Source organism: Pinus tabuliformis, chromosome 4_1 (genome assembly GCF_031772625.1).
Source record: "Pinus tabuliformis cultivar Carrire ecotype Pingquan chromosome 4_1, CPIR1, whole genome shotgun sequence".
Classification (NCBI taxonomy): domain Eukaryota; kingdom Viridiplantae; phylum Streptophyta; class Pinopsida; order Pinales; family Pinaceae; genus Pinus; species Pinus tabuliformis.
Genome location: NC_142303.1, coordinates 882,502,484 through 882,521,385, shown reverse-complemented (window position 1 = coordinate 882,521,385; position 18,902 = coordinate 882,502,484).

Below are 18,902 nucleotides of genomic sequence, written 5' to 3'. Positions count from 1 at the left end.
AAGCAGTTAGAGAAAACACAATAGTAAAATGTGTAAATACAACAAGTTTAATAAGGAGTTCACCCAATGCTCCTAGGCTACGTTTCCTAGTCCAGCCTTCAGTGGTGGCCTCTCTATTATGTTTTCAAAGCATAGTTTTACAACAGTGAGCTCAATTTGAGTCTCACTCAATAGATATAAATCAGTAGGACTGGACTTGGATCCCCCAAGTATCTGGAGTACATAGACTCTCCTTATTGAAACTTGAGCTCTATTGGTCACAGTAGTATGAGCCCAATCTGAGACTCATACATGACAGGCTATATACAGAGGAGTTTTCTTGAACCTCTCAAGCCTTCTCTAGAGTACACAGACTCTCTCTGGCTCTATTTTGCTCAATGTTGCCTTCAGGTTAGCTCGGCTTCTTCTCTCTGTTCTCTGCTCTCGGCTTTCCGCCTTAACTAACCCTTCTCACTACTTGCTTTGTTTCTGTCAGTTCATGGCTTTAAAGCCAATCTGCTTTCTGTTTGTTCGTTTCCGTTTCTTGGCACTCTGGTTCTTCAGCCTCTATCTGTTTGAATTCCTCTATTCTACGTCATCATCATTATGTAACACCTTACAGGGAGGTGGCCACCTGTTTCATAATGAACTGAGTTTCAGTTCTCTTGAAAATGTTTGAACGATCGTTATTTTCGTTTAACTCCCAGATTACCTGTGAATATGATTCCTCTACCAACTCATCGTTCATGCCGGACTTCAAACTTTATACAACTTGGCCTGTTTACCCCATTGAATCCGGTCATCCATCAGATTGCATGTCCACCATCGATCTGGAGCCTCCAAATCCTACGGTCTCCGTCCATATTGGGCAGGTAAGTTGCATGACGTTTAACCGTCGATGTGAGTGGTTTTCTCTCTCTTTAGCCGGATGTGTGGCACCCAGTGTGTGGCATCGGGCAAGACTCGATTGAAACCGCTTACCACTTGAAGCCCTTCTAATATCCTGCCAATTTTGGTGTGGGACCCGCCTCTGATGGAATTGATGAATTCCGTACAGTTTTTGACTTTCTGGTTCTGGTCGCTCGGGGCTTTTTCTTCTCTGAGGGTTTTCCCAGAGATATGCGATTAGCGACTTGTTTCTGATATGCGATATCAGAAACCTCCCCCGTTTTTCAAAAAGGCTTCCCATTTTGTTGTTTTGTGGTAGCGTGCATCACCATGGGCCAATGGTTAGTGCGCTTGATTGAGTGTCCTCTTTGCTTGGCGCTGCTCACAAATTACAACTGTTCGAGGATATTTCTGATAAGCTCAACCTTTGTAAGTCTTTGAAACTTTAGCATGAATTTTACAGGGTTATGAAACTTAGAGAGTTCTTTAGGATCCAATTCGGATCAAACTTGCATGTGTATTTTCCTTGCTATATTTGGCATGCATGGTATTGCATGTGGTTCTTTTATATCATGGCATGGGTTTTGCTAGGTGTGACAATGTTCTTCAGCTTAGCCTTGCTATTTCCTGATAGCTTTTATGAGATGGAGTTTCTCATATTTGGTTAATGTGGGATGGCCAAATGGATTTGAAGCTGAGTGGGGCGGATCTCCAAACCGAAAAACACATGGCATAGTGGTCCCTGAACCAAACTGTGGATCACTATAAAGCCGTTGGCCTGGTAAGCCCTAAATCAGATTGTGGGTTGTAGTAAAGCTAGATTATGTGCCTCGGTGGGCCTAGGAATCCTTGCCGATGAATGATGGGATATACGGTAAATCCAAGAGGTGGATTTCTCTCCGTTAGACCTAATATTCCCAGGATTGGATGTATGGTAAAGCCTGGAGAGTGTGTCTCATTCTAGGGCCTAGTGATCCCTGGATCAGACTATGGATTACAGTAAATCCCGAGAGACTAAGAGACACTCAAATTCCTCACGGTGTAGGTGGATAACTCTAGTCGCATCCATGCTTATTGGTGTTTTTTGTGTGTTCTATGAGTCCCACATTCATGCTTGGAATATGGCACGAGGCTAATTGGCTGAAGAGCGACTTTGCTCAGCTAATATATGGTCAGGTGGAACATGGTAGTCCCATCTCCAGTTGGTTTATTTCATTCATTAATGAGAAATTCATTCCCTTGATTTTCATGTGTAAATGTACTGATGTATATGTGGATTTTATGGCTGATATGTTTATGATATTTTTGTCCCTGTGATGTTGGTTATGTATATGTTTTACGACAACAACTATGTATGGCTCTAAACATTTTTTTACTTGTAATTGAATGGATAATGTATCTATGGCCTAATAAATGATAATGCAGCAAATGAAATGAGGGAACAATAGTTCATAATGATCCTCAGATAAGTATGACATCCCTGCACTTAATTACTTTGTTTACTCCTGTAGGTTACATGTTGATGATATGATTGACGAAATTCCTGTCATGGCTGGTAGGGGTCTAGTTAAGGTCTTATTCAACTTATTTCTTTGGCATAATTTTTTTTCATGTTATTTTACTGATTTTAAGCTATCACTCCATTATGGGTAGTGACCAAGGCTCTGGGCCTGAAAAAGTGGCTTAAATCCTAGGGTTACTGGCACAAAAATGGCAAATTGCATCCTTGGACAGTGACACATAAGCCTATGAGAGTGACTTTTGGTTTTTGGACATTGTCATGCTTATATCATGAGAGCGACTGAGGCCTAAGATGGTCAAAACTTCAGTAGGAACCAAGGGCAAGCTGTCTGAAGTGTTGGATTGGTTTATGTGGGTCTTGAAGCTGATGTTGGATGATTGTGTATGATGTTTCTATCGATTCCACTTCCTTAAGGTCACTTAGGAGGTCAAATCCAATCATAGTAGCCTCTCGTCGCATGTTTACCCTGGTTGGCTAGTTACTTGGGTAGATGTGGGAGGAGGGTGTTACAGAGTGGTATTAGAGCATGGTTCACCCCTCAGACTGGATGGGCGATGTGTGTTGGTCATGCATGCATGCAAGTTGCATGTGTGCCTTTTACACTTGCATTCCATGTGCTTGTTGCATTTTATGGATGATTGATTAGGGTTGTGGTAAGGTTGCCATGTTGAATTTGATGTTGATTTTATGGAATTCATTTGTCATGAGTATATGACTAGTTACATATTGTTATATGTCTCTCACATGTTTATTTTATGTCACGTACTTACATCCTTGTATGTTAGGCTACATTCTTGTAGATTTGATTACATGTATCAGTGTTGTAGGTTGATTACAAGAATTGATCGCTTATGTTTGACTACATGTGTTTATGCATAGGTGTAGTTGATTAGGAATTGCTTATGCATGTTGTTGGTTTCATGTTGTAATGTGTAAAATGGAGTAATGGTTGTTGTCATGCATGAGGTCATAGAATGCATTGTTGATATGGCCTTGCATTGATGACTCGACCCTAACTAGAATGATGTTTATGTTTTGATACATTTGTTTTCATATGTCTATGCATTGTTATGTTTAGTTATACATGTATCACACTGATTTGTTGATCTGGTAGATGAGGTATCCTCCCCGAATTACACTAAGGTACATTGATTTATTATGATTTGGTTTATATTTCATATTATGCATTTCAAAAAAAGATCAATGGCTAGCAAGGTGGCAGACTATTGTTGTAGTGGCTACAACCACCCTCCAAATTTTCCTTAGCCTGCTTTGGAGCCTCCCAACCAACCTTGCACAAAAATTTGTCTTGCTTTGTCAAGTACTCAAGCTTCAGTGTTTTCCTTGCACAAAGGCAGCTTGTTGATCACAATTAATCCATTCCCCTCAAATGCTGCTTACTCGGACTTGTTCCAGCTGCAGGCTGAGCAACTTCCCCTTGAAAATTGTGCATTTTTGGAGGGTAACTAGCCTTCCCTCTAGGAATTGTGCAATCCTCTCTGATAGCCTACTAGGATCCAGGATCGCGCAATCTTGCCAGCCAACCCTCCTTGCAAGATTTGCGCAAATTTTCCCAGAAGTAGACTATTCAGCCCAGGATTTGCACAAATATGGGCAGCAGTCAGCTGCTCTACCCAGAAATTGTACAAATCTCCAGGGTAGCCAGCCTAGCTCCCATCCAAAAATCTGCATTTTTCTCCAGTAGTTGAGCAGTCTCTTGCATGTGTAGTTGAGTTGACCAGTTTCCTCCAGGACTGAGCAAAACAGACTTGCATGCATGGGTGGCTTCTCCCAAGGCAGCATGCAAAGGCATCCCTTGTTTTAGGGATCTATGTTTAGGAGTTGGAGGTTGCATGCAAGGGGAAATTGTGAAACCTCTCACCAAGTGTCACTTCCCCTAGATTCGTGGCATGCACATCACGACCTCAATGTTATCAAAACTCATCAACCGAACACTGCAGATCTCATTCCTCAAATCAACCTTGCAACTCTGGCATTCCACATCACATCTAGGAGTAGTCAACACATTCAACTCAGCTATTTTGGGGTAAGCCCACCTCCCATGCCTTGTGCTGCATTTCTATCGCTTTTTGTGTTTTCATTTGTGGAAGTATTGTTTGCTTAATTTATTTTAACACTTGCTATCATTTACATATATACTAGTTTGTACTAGCTCTATTTCAGTTTTCGTTTCTATCTCACTGCTGTCACATGCATGAAACTGTTTTGCACGGATGTTCACCCAATCGGTGAACTGCCTCACCCACATGCATGTTGATTTGTTTGTTGAATCTTTCATTCATGTTTTGCATGCACTATCATTAACCTTTGCTATCACTTAGTTTCACCATGCATTTATTGTCTTAGTTGTTTCAGTTGCCTGTTGGCGAGTCGGGCCAACCTTGGCCTGGACCCTGCCTTCACCAAGGCTGCATTGTGCAATCTGGGGAAGGAAGGCTCACCTTCCTCTCTAGATTTGTGCATTCCTACCTAGCACTAACCTCCATGGTTGTTTTGGGCATTTTTGGAGGATAGTGGTTGCTTGGCCCAAGAAATTGTGCAAATCTGTCCCTGGGCCGACAATCCCTCCCAGCTGGAATTGCACATTGTGAAATCCCAGTAGCTAGTAGCCAGACTGGACTGTGCATTGCGATGTTCCAGCAGTCAGCCAGTTTCCCAGTAGCCTAGACTCTGCCTTGAGATATCTTGGTAGTCTGTCTCCTGACCTCCCGGTTGAAATTATGCAACCTTCATGATCATTTACCTAGGTATGTTGCAAGTCAATTCTCATGTTCATTTTGGTTTTTGAATGACAAATTGCTTGCTATGAGTGTTTCCATGTCTCTATGTATCGCAGGTGTTCATCCGCCTCTCAGCAGTATAGGTACAATGGTTTCTAGGAGAGCAGAGAGAAAGACACCGTTCAGAGCACGCTTGGGGGTGTGGTCAATTAAGTGTCTATGAGCTTGCCTACTTGTGAAGACATCAAGTTGTTTAGAGACAAGGACATCAAGAAACAACATCACAACAAGCAACATCATGAACAGAAAATGAAAGCAACATAGTAAATGCAGTGAACGCAATGAATGCAGTGAATGCAGTGAATGTAGTGAATGCAAGAGGAAGGTTGTTGACAACACAAAGGCATAACAAAGTTGCAAGATCAAGCAGATCCACTGATAATGAAGGAAAAATTGGAGACTCAAGATATGAGGTGATGGCGTGACATGAAGGTTACACGAATACAGAGAATGGAACGAAGAAGGAGTTGCATGTGCTGAAGAAGCAACTCAAGGAAGAACATGAAGCTACACAGACAGGCGAATGAGTTGTATCAAGATCAAGAACAACAGTGGGCGCAACATGCACTCATGGATGAAACTGTGCCCATACAAGTTAAATATCCATCTGAGCAACTAACATGAAGGAAACATGGTGAACAGTGTTGTTGATCACATGAAAGGATTCAACAGCATGCATGTCATTATGCGCACACATGCAACCCAGCCCATTCAACACACTCACCAAGGCGAAGACAAGAAGCAAGTCCAACTGGAGCTAAACATGTACTTTGGCAAGTTGATGCGCATGACCACTAGCACACCCTTGAAGATCAACACGGACACTATGCATCAGTGTGTTTCCATTTTATTTGTATCCAAGAAGATGATGTGCATGTTAGAAGATGAGTTGGATGAAGGGGCCAAACCAATGCACCAGTTGCAACGGAGGCAAGAGTTCGCTTCAACAAGATGTCATCATGAGGTGCATGCACACCATCATGGACAACCAAGCTTGGCATCAGATCACCACCTTCACCATCACAAGCATGTCAAAGAGTTGGTCTCACCACAACAGACCGAGTGCTATTGATGTCTTGCAAGGCTTGCTCAAGCCATGTTGTCTCAGATGAGTACATGTGCATTGTAATGTTGAGTCATGTCAAGTATAGGTCAAGTGTCAATAGTGGATGTAACAATCATAGAGTAGGTGAAAAGTCATGAGGGTAGTTGAATGGTCACAAAGGGGAACGTCAAGGGTCACCCCACCCTTTGCTATAAATAGTCCCTCATAACTCATTGTATAGGCTTTTGGTTAGCCAAGATTCTACTAAGACTATCTTGAAGAAGGCTTGGACAATATTGTAACACGCCTTGGCTTCTCCACTGCATGGAGCTAGTACATCTCTTTGGAGGAGTAGGCGGATGTGGCTATAACATTCCACTGTTGGGGATAGCAGGTTTACATGGTATATTGTATGATTGTGACTTACACTTCTTTAATAATAAGAGTCCGCACATTTTGATGCATATGTTGTTATTGTAGTTGGACTATTTTGGTTGCCTTAATGATATATGTTTTTTAACTTACGTACTTGTATATGAACTGATTTGTATGTAATTATATGAATCTTGTTGTTAATGTGTTGCATATGTTGTTAATGTTGTCACTGTCCATGTCGACTACTCTGCCAGACATCAGACAGAAATTTCTCATGAACCTTGCTATATCAAGCGTCACACTCATCTCGGACTGATCCGTGAGTGTTGTTCATGTTATCTTACCTTGTATGTTGTGACTACTGCATCTGAGTGGACTGCTCCGCCAGAATCTGTGCATTTCCTTTGTGTGGTGTGTTCCTAGCCGAGTTGGGATTGATCCCTTTGACCTGGAACTCACCTTTACCTTCCTCTCCCTTTGAAGTGTTGGAACCTCTCATACACATTCCTTGACTCTCTGCATTAGTCACACCCTTGCTACTGACAGCGTTATCTTACTTTCCTCTGCGCAACATCGCATACACGGTATTACCTTACGACCCACTGCTGTGACTCCTACGCCAAATGGTATGAGGTCTAATTGGGACTTATTACCGTGGAGATCCCCTTGACATGTTGGTGGGTCCAGCATCGTCAACATTTCTGGTGCTCGAAGGAGGACTGATGACAAGAAGTGTCCTCTCATCTAGTTTTGAACCTTTTCATATCTTTCATGGAGTCTTGCATTCTTCTTCCCCCGAGGTGTTTTTCGAATCGTGAAGATGTCTCCATCTTGGGGAAGCTCTTCAATCTCTTGTCCAATCACACGTATGATGGTGAAGGCGAAGTGGCCTGGCCTAAGAACTTACATAACTTCCTTTCCATGATTTATGAGGAAGATGAGTTTACTGACGAACATGCCAGTTGCTACTCGCATACACTCTTCACGAATCTCCATTTCATTGGGTGCTCAGCTTACTGGCTGACACCATGCACTCAAGTGAGCACTTCTGTGATCTTATTGAAGACATGTTCTATCATTTTGATCCAGACCATCTTGACCAGAAATTGTTACAGCAATGGAGGACTTTGCATGAATCCATTATTGATTTTTGGCAGTGCGTCCGTGACTTGTAATTCCAAGCTCCGAGGAGCCAGATGAAGTTCGCTTATCTCTGGGACCGGTTCAAGTACTGTCTTAAGAAATCTTCCCATCCCAAGAGGAAGCTTGATGTCAAACCTTGTTCAACCTTCTTCATTGATGAAACTGCACAATCCCATGTGGGAGCAGGCATTGTCTCAACGGATTGTCTGCCTCCTTCTCATTCAAAAGTTCCACCATCACCTAGTGATGATGAGGATCATGTTCACACATTTGTTCATCCTTCACACCCTCCCAACATCACTCCACTCAATTTTCGCGCAGAGTTGGTTGTGAGCCCTTTGAGTTCTCATATGCATTCTTTTCTTCGACCTCCACCTTCGCACTCATGTTTTCGTCCGGATCATGCTATCTTGTGTTTGTCCATTCTAGACTCTCCATTTGTGGTGAATGAGGAACAACCCATTGACGAATTTGGTGTTGCACATCCAACATGCGCTGTCATTCATGAGGAGTATGAGTGGGAGCTTGAACACCAGTACTCAGCGAAGGATGACTCCTTTCCATCCGAGCCCCCTCCATTTTTTCCTAACCTCTTTGGTGAACCTGCCATCCATGATTTTGCATGTGTATCTTCATCCATGGATGCACCCATTGTTGATCACTCATAAGACTCACCAAATGTTATTCCATCATTCGACAACGGAGAGGATAAGTTACTCATTGAAGATCCACTTGATCCTTCATCTGTCTTTTATGGAAACAGAGAGGATGAGTTCATTCACTTTTCATCTACCCCTCTATTTGATTCATCTGATCATGAGGATGCCAAAGAATTCATTTATTTTTCTGATCATTGCGGTGTGATCCATTTGCTTCCAATTTTGATCATAATCATGAAGCTATCGCAGTTGATCTTTCGAAGCCACCTGTGTATGATGATCTACCTGATGATGAAGTTGAGACACCTAAGACCATCGTAGAACTTCAACCTGAGTAGATGGTTATGTCAGGTCCTCACTCTCTTGGGGTTAGTCTCACTTCTGATCATGAAATTGTTCAATCACCCAAGGCTCCCCATCACTCATCTGTATGCATTGAAGATCCCTCTCACTCACAGGTCACACTTCCTCCACTCGAACTGCATGATCTCATTGCTCATGCATTGGATGAGTCTTACATTGCAAGCACTCGTTTGCGATGCAATTTATCTTGTTTCTTTCATTTTCTTGCATGTCACAGTCAAGAGTGTGCTTATGCTTCAGAATTGCACATAGTGTCACACAGCGCCATGATAAGTCCACAGACCACCCGTCATGCACATGCACTCACTCATGTCCCATGGGCACTTTGAAACACGAAGTGTGGTTGTCTTCATTGTTATATCTTTCTTGCTTTTTGGTTCGCACCATTAGGTTACTCACAGACCAAGCCTTCACCAACATGGGTCTACCAATGCATCGGTGGCTACATTGGAAGTATCACTTCACGTGATCGGGCCCATGCACTGTTAGTGTAGGAGTAGGAGTATTGTTTGCTTTCAGTTGTTTGCTTGCATGCTTGTTTGCTTATATGATTTGTTTGCTTGTTTTTTTGCCTTCTTGTTTACTTACCTTCTTTGCTTTCACTTTCGTTTCTTCTTTTCCTTTGCTTTGATGTTTGTTGGTTCGTTTGTTCCATTCGTAGTTTAGCCTTGCATGAAACCATGTATGAATCTTGAAGCGAGCTAGGTAAAGTACAAGAGGACTTGTACAACTATCACTACTTGGTTATCTGTCATCTTGCCTCTATATGATGATCTTGTTACTCTTATTCCATGATACGTCGAAGGAAAATACGTACTATTTGAAGTGAACCTTGGTGTAAACACAACACTTGCGTGCTAACTAGTGTCACCTTCTCTAGTCAATTGTTTTTCCGTTAACCCTTGTCAGCTCAGTCAAGTAGAGTAAGGTGAGGGGGAAAACTTTAATAAATACGTCAGAGATATAGTAAACTGCTTCTCTGCTGGAACAACCTCCTTTGCTCTTAATAAGTCAGGATCCCTCTTCTGCCTCTGAAATGAATAAGTGCTATGCATAGTGAAAATGAAAAATGAAAAGTCAAAAAATTCAAAATGAAAAATAAGTACGGTGAAAGAAGAGAAAGGCTTCGTGCGCAGGGAGGTGATGCAAGTAATGCCACTAGGGTACTGACCAGGCTTGCTGGTAGCGGAGCCATGCTTGTTTTCCTATGTCACTCCACCGAGGTACTATCCAGGCCTGCTGGCAGTGGAGCAACACTAGAGAGGAAACTAAGACTATGATGACTATACTGCTTATGCACCTATATACCACTCAACCCCAATCGAAACAACTGTGTTGCTTTGGTTTAGAATGTGTGTCAATCTACCAAGGGCTTGGCAAATGCTACATATTACAATCAAGTTAGTGTGAAACCAAGATGAGCTAAGAACTGAACAATACTTTCGGAGGTGTTAGACTTGCTTTTCACGAACAAGGTCTATGAAAAGAGCTAGAGTTCTACCAGTGTGTCGCCAAGTGTTGTAGTGGCTACAACCACCCTCCAAAATTTTTCCTTGGCTTGTTTTAGAGCCTCGCTACCAACCTTACACATCACTTTGTCTTGCTTTGTCAAGTACTCAAGCTTTAGTGTTTTCCTCGCACAAAGGCAGCCTGTCAATCACAGTTGATCCATTCCCCTCACAAGCTACTTACCCAAACTTGGTCCAGCTGCAAGATGAGAAAATTCCCCTCGAAAATTGTGCATTTTTGGAGGGAAACCGGCCTTCCCTCCAGGAATTGCGCAATCCTCTTTGACAGCGTACTGGGGTCCAAGATTGCACAATCCTGCCAACCAACCCTCCCAGCGGGATTTATGCAAATTTTCCCAGCAGTAGGCCGTTCAGCGCAGGATTTGTCCAAATCTAGGTAGAAGTCAGCTGCTCTGACCAAAAATTGTGCAAATCTCCTCGACAGCCAGCCCAGCTCCCAGCTAGAAATGCGCATTTTTCTCAAGCAGTCCAACAGTCTCTTGCATGTGTAGCTGAGTTCACTGGTTCCCTTCGGGACTCAGAAAAACAAACTTGTAGGCATGGCCTACTTCTCCCAAGGCAACATGCAAAGGCATCCCTTGTTTAAGGGATCTATGTTTAGCAATTAGAGGTTGCATGCAAGGAGCAATTCTGACACCTCTCAACAAGTGTCACTTCCCCTATATTCGTGGAAAGCGCATCACGACCTCGATGCTATCAACACTCATCAATCAGATGCTGCAAAGCTCATTCCTCACATCAACCTTATAGCTCTGACATCCCATATCACATCTAGGAGCAGTTGGCACATTAAGCTCAACTGCTTTGGGGTAAGCCCGCTTCCCATGCCTTGTGCTGCATTTCTATTGCTTTTTGTGTTTTCACTTGTGGTAGTACTATTTTCTTGATTTCTTTGAATTCTTGCAGTCGTTTACATATATACTAGCTTGTGCTAGCTCTGTTTCATTTTTCATTGCTATCTCACTGCTGTCGCATGCATGAAATTATTTTTCACGGATGTTCGCCCAAATGGTGAATTACCTCACCCACATGCATGTTGATCTATTTTCTAAATCTTTCATTCATGTTTTGCATGCACTTTCAATCACTTCTGCTATATCTTAGTGTCACCATGTATTCATTGTCTTAGTTGTTTTCAGTTGCTGATTGGCGAGTCGAGCCAACCTTGGCCCAGACTCTGCCTTCACCAAGGTTTCATTGTGCAATTTGGGGAAGGAAGGCTCACCTTCCTCTCCAAATTTGCACATTCCTACCTAGAACTGGCCTCTAGGACTATTTTGCGCATTTCTAGAGGACAGTGGTTGCTTGTCCCAAGAAATTGCGCAAATCTGTCCCTAGAACAGCAGTCCTTCCCAGATGGAATTGCACATTGTACAATCCCAGCAGTCAGTAGTCAGATTGGACTATGCATTGCGCAGTTCCAATAGTCACCCAGTCTCCTAGTAGTCCAGACTATGCCTTGAGCAGTCTTGGCAGTAGGTCTTCCAACCTCCCAGCCAAAATTGCGCAACCTTCATGATAATTTACCTAGGTATGTTGCAATTTAGTTCTCATGTTCATTTTGGTTTTCGACTGACAGATTGTTTGCTATGAGTGTTTCCATGTCTCCAGGTATCGCAGGTTTTCATCTGCCTCTCAGTAGTATAGGTACAATGGTTTCCAGGTGAGCAAAGACAAAGACACTATTCACAACACGCTTTGGGATGCAGTCAATCAAGTGGCTATGAGATTGCCTACTTGCGAAGACATCAAGTTGTTCGTAGACAAGGACATCAAGTAGTAGCATCACAGTAAGAAGCATCATGAACAATAGCTAAAGGCAACATACCGAATGCAGTGAATGCAAGAGGAAGGTTGTTGACAACACATAGGTGGAACAAAGTTGCAAGATCAAGCAGATCCATTGATATTGAAGGTAACTTTTGGACACTTGGGCTATGAGGTGACGGTGTGACATGAAGGTTGCATGAATACAAAGAATGGAATGAAGAAGGAGTTGCATGTGTTGAAGCAGCAACTCAAGGAGTAACATGAAGCTGCACAGGCAGATGAATGAGTTGCCGCAAGATCAGGAACAATAGTGGGCACAACATGCACTCACAGATGAAAATATGCTCGTACAAGTTAAAGATCCATCCTAGTAGCTAATACGAAGCAGACATGGTGAGCAGTGTTGTTGATCACATGCAAGGGATTCAACAGAATACATGTCATTGTGCGCACGCATGCAACCCAACACATTCAACACACTCACCAAGGCGAAGACAAGAAGCAAATCCAACAGGAGCTAAACATGTAGTTCGGCAAGTTGATGCGCATGACCACCAACACACCGAAGATCGGCACGGACACTATGCATCAGTGTGTTTCCAGTTCAGCCATACCTAAGAAGACCATGCGCATGTTAGCAGCCGAGTTGGATGAAGGGACCTGTTATCTCTCAAAATTCTGTTTCCAAAAATTGCTCAGATTAGCTTAAAGACAAAGTGTTTTCGCAGCGCATGAATCCTTTAGCAGTTTCGCAGCGCAACCTGTTTTAGTGATTTCGTAGCGTGCTACGAAATTGGGGATTTGTTCGAATCCATAGTAGCTATCATGCAAAATAGTTCTGGGGTGGATGCAATTTACAGGTGGCATGTTCTCAAGCTCCTGCGTGTATGCTTGTCATCAGTTCTGAATCTGAAGGGAAAAGTCTGAAGTGTTGCAGTTGCAAAACAACCTAATCCCCAAAGGTGCAGATATAACCAGATACAGGGACTACTTTAAGGATCTTGGTAAGGATGAAAGGGTTGAAGTGTTTGCACTGCCGAGTTCCTTAGTGCAGCGTTCTGTTTTTCAATGCAAAGTGATGTACCTTGAACAGGTACTTGAACTTCTTAAAAATAATCCTGAATGTCTATCAGATTTGGAATCATCTAAAGAAGGCCGTGATGAAGCTGATATAAATGATGAAGTGCACTACCTGATTCGAGATCTGGTGATGCATATGCATGAACAGGAGCAAGACCTAAAGAATAGCAGTTTGGTTTTCCTACCAACATATCGGTCCCTGGAGCAGCAGTGGCTGCTTTCAAGACATTCTAGGATGTGTTTCAAGGTCCACGTTCTTCACAGTAGCATTGATATTGAACAAGTAACAAGAGCTATGCAAATTTTCCATTCTTATAGAAAGGTAATACTTGCAACAAATATTGCAGAATCTTCTGTGACCATACCTGGGCTATCTTACGTTATTGATTCATGCCGCTCATTAGACATATTTTGGAATGACGACAACAAAAGACATGTGCCACATCTGGTTTGGGTGTCAAAATCTCAGGCAGATCAACGCAAAGGAAGGACAGGCCGTATATGTGATGGTCAGGTTTTCCGATTGGTTTCACGGCATTTGTTTGATAGTTTGATAAATATGAAAAAGCCAGCGATGCAAAAGCTGTCATTGAGAAGGCAGGTTCTCACGACTAGCTGTGCTGCATCAAAAGCCATGAATGACCCCAAAGTTCTATTTCAGAGGGCCCTTGACTCACCGAATTTGAAAACTATTCAAGATGCACTAGATTTGTTGGTTTCTTTAGATGCTCTGAAGGCACCATCTCATCATAGGGGAAAGTATGAACCAACATTATATGGCAAATTTTTGTGCAATTCTGTTTTGGCAACGGATTTAGAAGGACAAGCATCGATTGCAACGACTCATTCAAGTGGCTGGCAATGAGATCTTCACAACTCAGACACATGATTTTGCTTCAATTGCTCCTAGGCTTGGGCAGGAGTGGTCTTCTTTTCACCATTTGGTGCACACATGCTTTCTCTCTCCAGGACAGCTTGAAGCAAACTTGAGTTTTGCCGTTGGCACTGAACTAGCAGATGATATTGTTACAGATGTTTGTATTCAGGCTTCATATGTTGACTCAGGGTCCTTGAATACTTCAAGTATAGGAAATGAGCTTACAGGAATTATCAAAGAGATAAGAACCACCGTCAAAGAAATCTTGTCAATCAGATCGAAGGAGTTCCATGAATCTGCTGATGCATGGAAAGCTGTGAAACAGAAAGGTGTTATGGTCGTAGTTGTATCTGCTGATGATGTGGCACAAGGGCTGGAGTTATATTGACTGATGTCGTTAAAGATGAGTTTGCAAAGTTGAATATATTTTGGTAACTGAATTTTTATTCAGGATGTACCTGCATACACATCAGAATCTCCGAGATGATTTGCCTCATTGAAAGGTGTTTTCCACTCTACTTGTACAGGCTTTCCAGTATGTTGTGAAATTTTGCCATCATCCGTCCTCTTCAGATTCTAGTGCCTCTACAATGGATGATTTCTGTGTAGACAATCTGATCGGTGTTTTTCTTGCACTTCTAAAAATGGAACAACACCGAAATATTATCTTCATAAGTATTTCAAGGTTATTTTGGAATATGCTCGATTTGGGCCAGAGCAGCGTGAACATTTGTTGCAAAGAAAAAATTGAAGATAACGTGGAACCAGATGTTACGGTACTTTCTCTGGGAATCATGTCTAAAGGCCGTCCAGAAATAACTTTACTGTTGCCTCTTTAAAAAAATTTCAAATAATGCATGCTTTACTCTGAAGGAAGGTTCCAGCTACTGTCTGAAGATTACATTTGTTGTTCGGCACAATATAGTTTCTGGTTTAGCCTATGCAAATACGGTTTGGAAAGGTAGAATTCAAGTTGATCATACACAAGTTATGTTGGGAACTTTTAGCCCACGACGGGAGTCTTATATACATATCATGGAGGAAGAAACTGCTCCAACTGGAGTTCTTGCTCGTGGGATATACACAGCAAAAACCCAAGTTTACAGATGATGATGGGAGATGCCACCTTGAAGTGCATTACCCATTTGAGATCCAGAAAGACTGGAGAAGCCGAAGCGTTCATACTTTGGACAAGGCTATAGATTTTGAAAACATTAAGGTCCAAGACAATCTTCACATGACGGCTACAACCTTGAACACTAGCGCAACTAAGACAGTAGATAAAAAGAAATGGTGGGCTAGAAAAGTACGAAGTCAATTTCTCGGCAAAACGGGTCTAAGAAAAAGGGTGATAAATCATCATTTAGAGATGAAACACCATAATTTTAGAGATGGAACACCATAGCACCATAATCTGCTAGTGGCGCTGGTGTTGTGAAGCTGGTTGCCCGATCCCCCGACACTTGTTTGCTACTTCTACGGAAGCAGGTTGAATGGTAAATAGTTGTTGATTGGCTCCAAGATCAGCTGGATACAGATATATCTTCTGTCATTTTACAGGGTTCTAATATGAAATCCCCGCGCATATGGTTGGTATTCTGTTTTACAATATGTGTGCAGATGTGCTTGGCATCATATCAGTTCAGAGTTTGGGGCACCCTAGGGGCTGGATTGTGCCTACTGGAAATGAAACCGAAACCTATAATCAGTGGGCTCAACGCAACAGGTTTCATGTTGATGATGATCTCTATTTCAAGTACAAGAAGTAGGAGGACTTAGCGCTTCTTGTGGCACAGGCAGCTTATGAAACCTGCAATACTTTGAATCCTATAGCATATTATGATGATGGAAATACAGTCATCAAGCTTCGCCATTCTGGTCTCTTTACTTTATTAGCGGTATTCCAGAGAACTGCAATAAGGGGCATAAACTTATTGTTGTTGTCATGGCATCTTCTGGCCATAGTGGCCCTGTTTTTGTTGGAGATTGCTGCCACTTTGTCGATTGAGAACGTGGATATTGATGAGATACTTGAAAGAGCTGAAAAGATGAGTCAAAGGAAACCAAAAGCATAAAAACAGGGGCAGTTTCCTGTTTCTCAGCAGAGGTAAAGAGATACGACATTGAAGAGCAACATGGAGCCTTGAACATCCACCACAACCACCGCCAGAAGGAAAGCAGATGTCAAAGAACGAAGTTCATTGTAATTAAAGCCATCAAAGCTACAGCTATAGTAATCCACTTGGCAGAGAATGAATCTTGATTGTAATAAATACTATGTCCAACATGATGTAGGATTAGAATCCTAGTTGTTTTAGGTTTCGAGAGCTGTCAGTTAGTAGTAAGTGACTTTTATTAGTTAGTTTAAAGATGAATAGGTGTCATTAAAAAAAAGGACTTCGAGTTCCCTTTAGATGAAGGGGGAGTCAGGTAGAAGAACTTTATAAATAGCTGAAACAGAGATAGAGAAGGGGTTGGATGTTTTTGAAAAAACAGAGTTTATATTGGCTTATGTAAAGACTTGTTACAGTAATATAAAAGACTACTTTTTTCTTCTCAGGATTCATACTTTGTTCAGATGCTCAAGATGTATGTGGCTTTGTCTTACCCTTTATGTTTTACAGCTTTATAGATACACAATAACTCTGAATTCACCTAGCTGCTCAGACTTCCTGTGTGTATTTATGAGTTGAGGTTCATTTGAGAAATGCTTTGAGTGTTTAAACATTACATGCCCTGACTTCCATGAATGAGTAGTTTTATGGTTTACTGAAATGGTGTTTGACTCCATGAGCCCAATGGAAGAAATCTTATGTTGTCTGTCCAACCAGCATGTTTATTAAGTTTTCATTTCAAGAGTTAGCCCTCTTAGTGTTAATCATAATCAATAGTTTGTTTGAGAGAGCCCTCTCAGGCTAGGGAGGCTAATCCTTAGTCAAGAGTCTGGTCTGAAATAGTTACATAGAGTCTAACTGATTAGCAGCCATCAGTACATGATTTTGTGATAACAGGACTGAACCAATGCACCAATTGCAACAGAGGCAAGAGTTCGCTTCAGCAAGATGTCACCATGAGGTGCATGCACACCATCACGGATGACCAAGCTTAGCATCATCTCACCACCTTCACCATCACAAGCATGTCAAAGAGTTGGTCTCACCATAGTGGACTGAGTGTCAATGATGTCTTGTATGGCTTTCTCAAGCCATGTTGTCTCACATGAGTACATGTGCATTGTAATGTTGAGTCATGTCAAGTGTCAATAGTGGATGTAACAGTCATAGAGTAGGTGAAAAGTCATGAGGGTAGTTGAATGGTTACAAAGGGGAATGTCAAGGGTCACCCCACCCTTTGCTATAAATAGTCCCTCATAACTCATTATATAGGATTTTGGTCAGCCAAGCTTCTACTAAGACTATCTTGAAGAAGGCTTGGACAATATTGTAACGTGCCTTGGCTCCTCCACTACATGGAGCTAGTACATCTCTTTGGAGGAGGCGGATGTGGTTGCAATGTTCCACTATTGGGGCTAGCAGGTTTACATTGTGTATTGTATGATTGCGGCTTACACTTCTTTAATAATAAGAGTCAACACGTTTTCATGCATATGTTGTTATTGTAGTTAGACTGTTTCGGTTGCCTTAATGATATATGTTGTTTAACTTACGTACTTGTATATGAACTGATTTGTATGAAATTATATGAATCTTGTTGTTAATGTGTTGCATATGTTGTTAATGTTGTCACCATCTGTGTTGACTGCTCTGTCGGACATTAGATAGATCTTTCTCATGAACCTTGCTATATCAACCATCACACTCGTCTCATACTGATCCATGAGTGTTTTATGTGTTATCTTACCTTGTATGTTGTGACTGCCGCATTTGAGTGGATTGCTCCACCGGAAGCTGTGCATGTCCTTTCTGTGGTGTGTTCCTAGCCGAGTTGGGACTGATCCCTTTCAACTTGGAACTCACCTTCACCTTCCTCTCCCTTTGAAGTGTTGGAACCTCTCATACACATTCTTTGACTCTCTGCATTAGTCACACCCTTGCTACTGATAGAGTTATCTTACTTGCCTCTATGGAACATCGCGGTCAAGGCATTACCTTACGACCCATTTCTAGGACTCCTACACCAAATGGTCTGAGGTCTAATTGGAACTTCTTACATAGGAGATCCCCTTGATGTGTTGGTGGGTCCAGCCTCATCAACAACTACATAGAATCTCCCTATGCATTAGATGAGCAGCGTGGTGTGGGGAACACTTTTTATTTGGAAGATACATTGAGGATATTAAAGGAAGAGATAAGGAGTTGTAAGGCAGATAATGACCGGATAATACAGGCACAAGAGAAGAAAGCAGGGGTTAATACAATACTTATTTAGATTTTTTCAGACTTGTAGCAACAAGGTCTGCTTCAGATCAACCATGGATAAGAGGATAGAACTAATGGGGCATATGGCAGTAGGTATCCTGGTAGACACAGGTCAGATAGATATGATACAATGAGAGATAGTAGGTTGTTTGAAACTTCAGATAGGAGGGGAGATGAGTACAGGCACTATTTTAGTTCTGGTTCTGATAGACATCATGATTGTCATCGTTATCATCCTTACAGGAGGAGTGATAGGGGATACTTGTCAGATGAATTCAAGAAAGAAAAACCACCTACTTTTGATGGATATGTGAAGAATCTGGAAGATGTAGAGGCTTGGATAAGTGGGATGAAAAAATTCTTTGACTTGCATGAGTACACAGATAACATGAAGGCTAGAATAGCTGTCTTCAGCTTGAAAGGTAAAGAAGACATATGGTGGGAAGATGTTAAGCGGGTCAGAGACACCAGGATAGATGACTTGATTTGGAA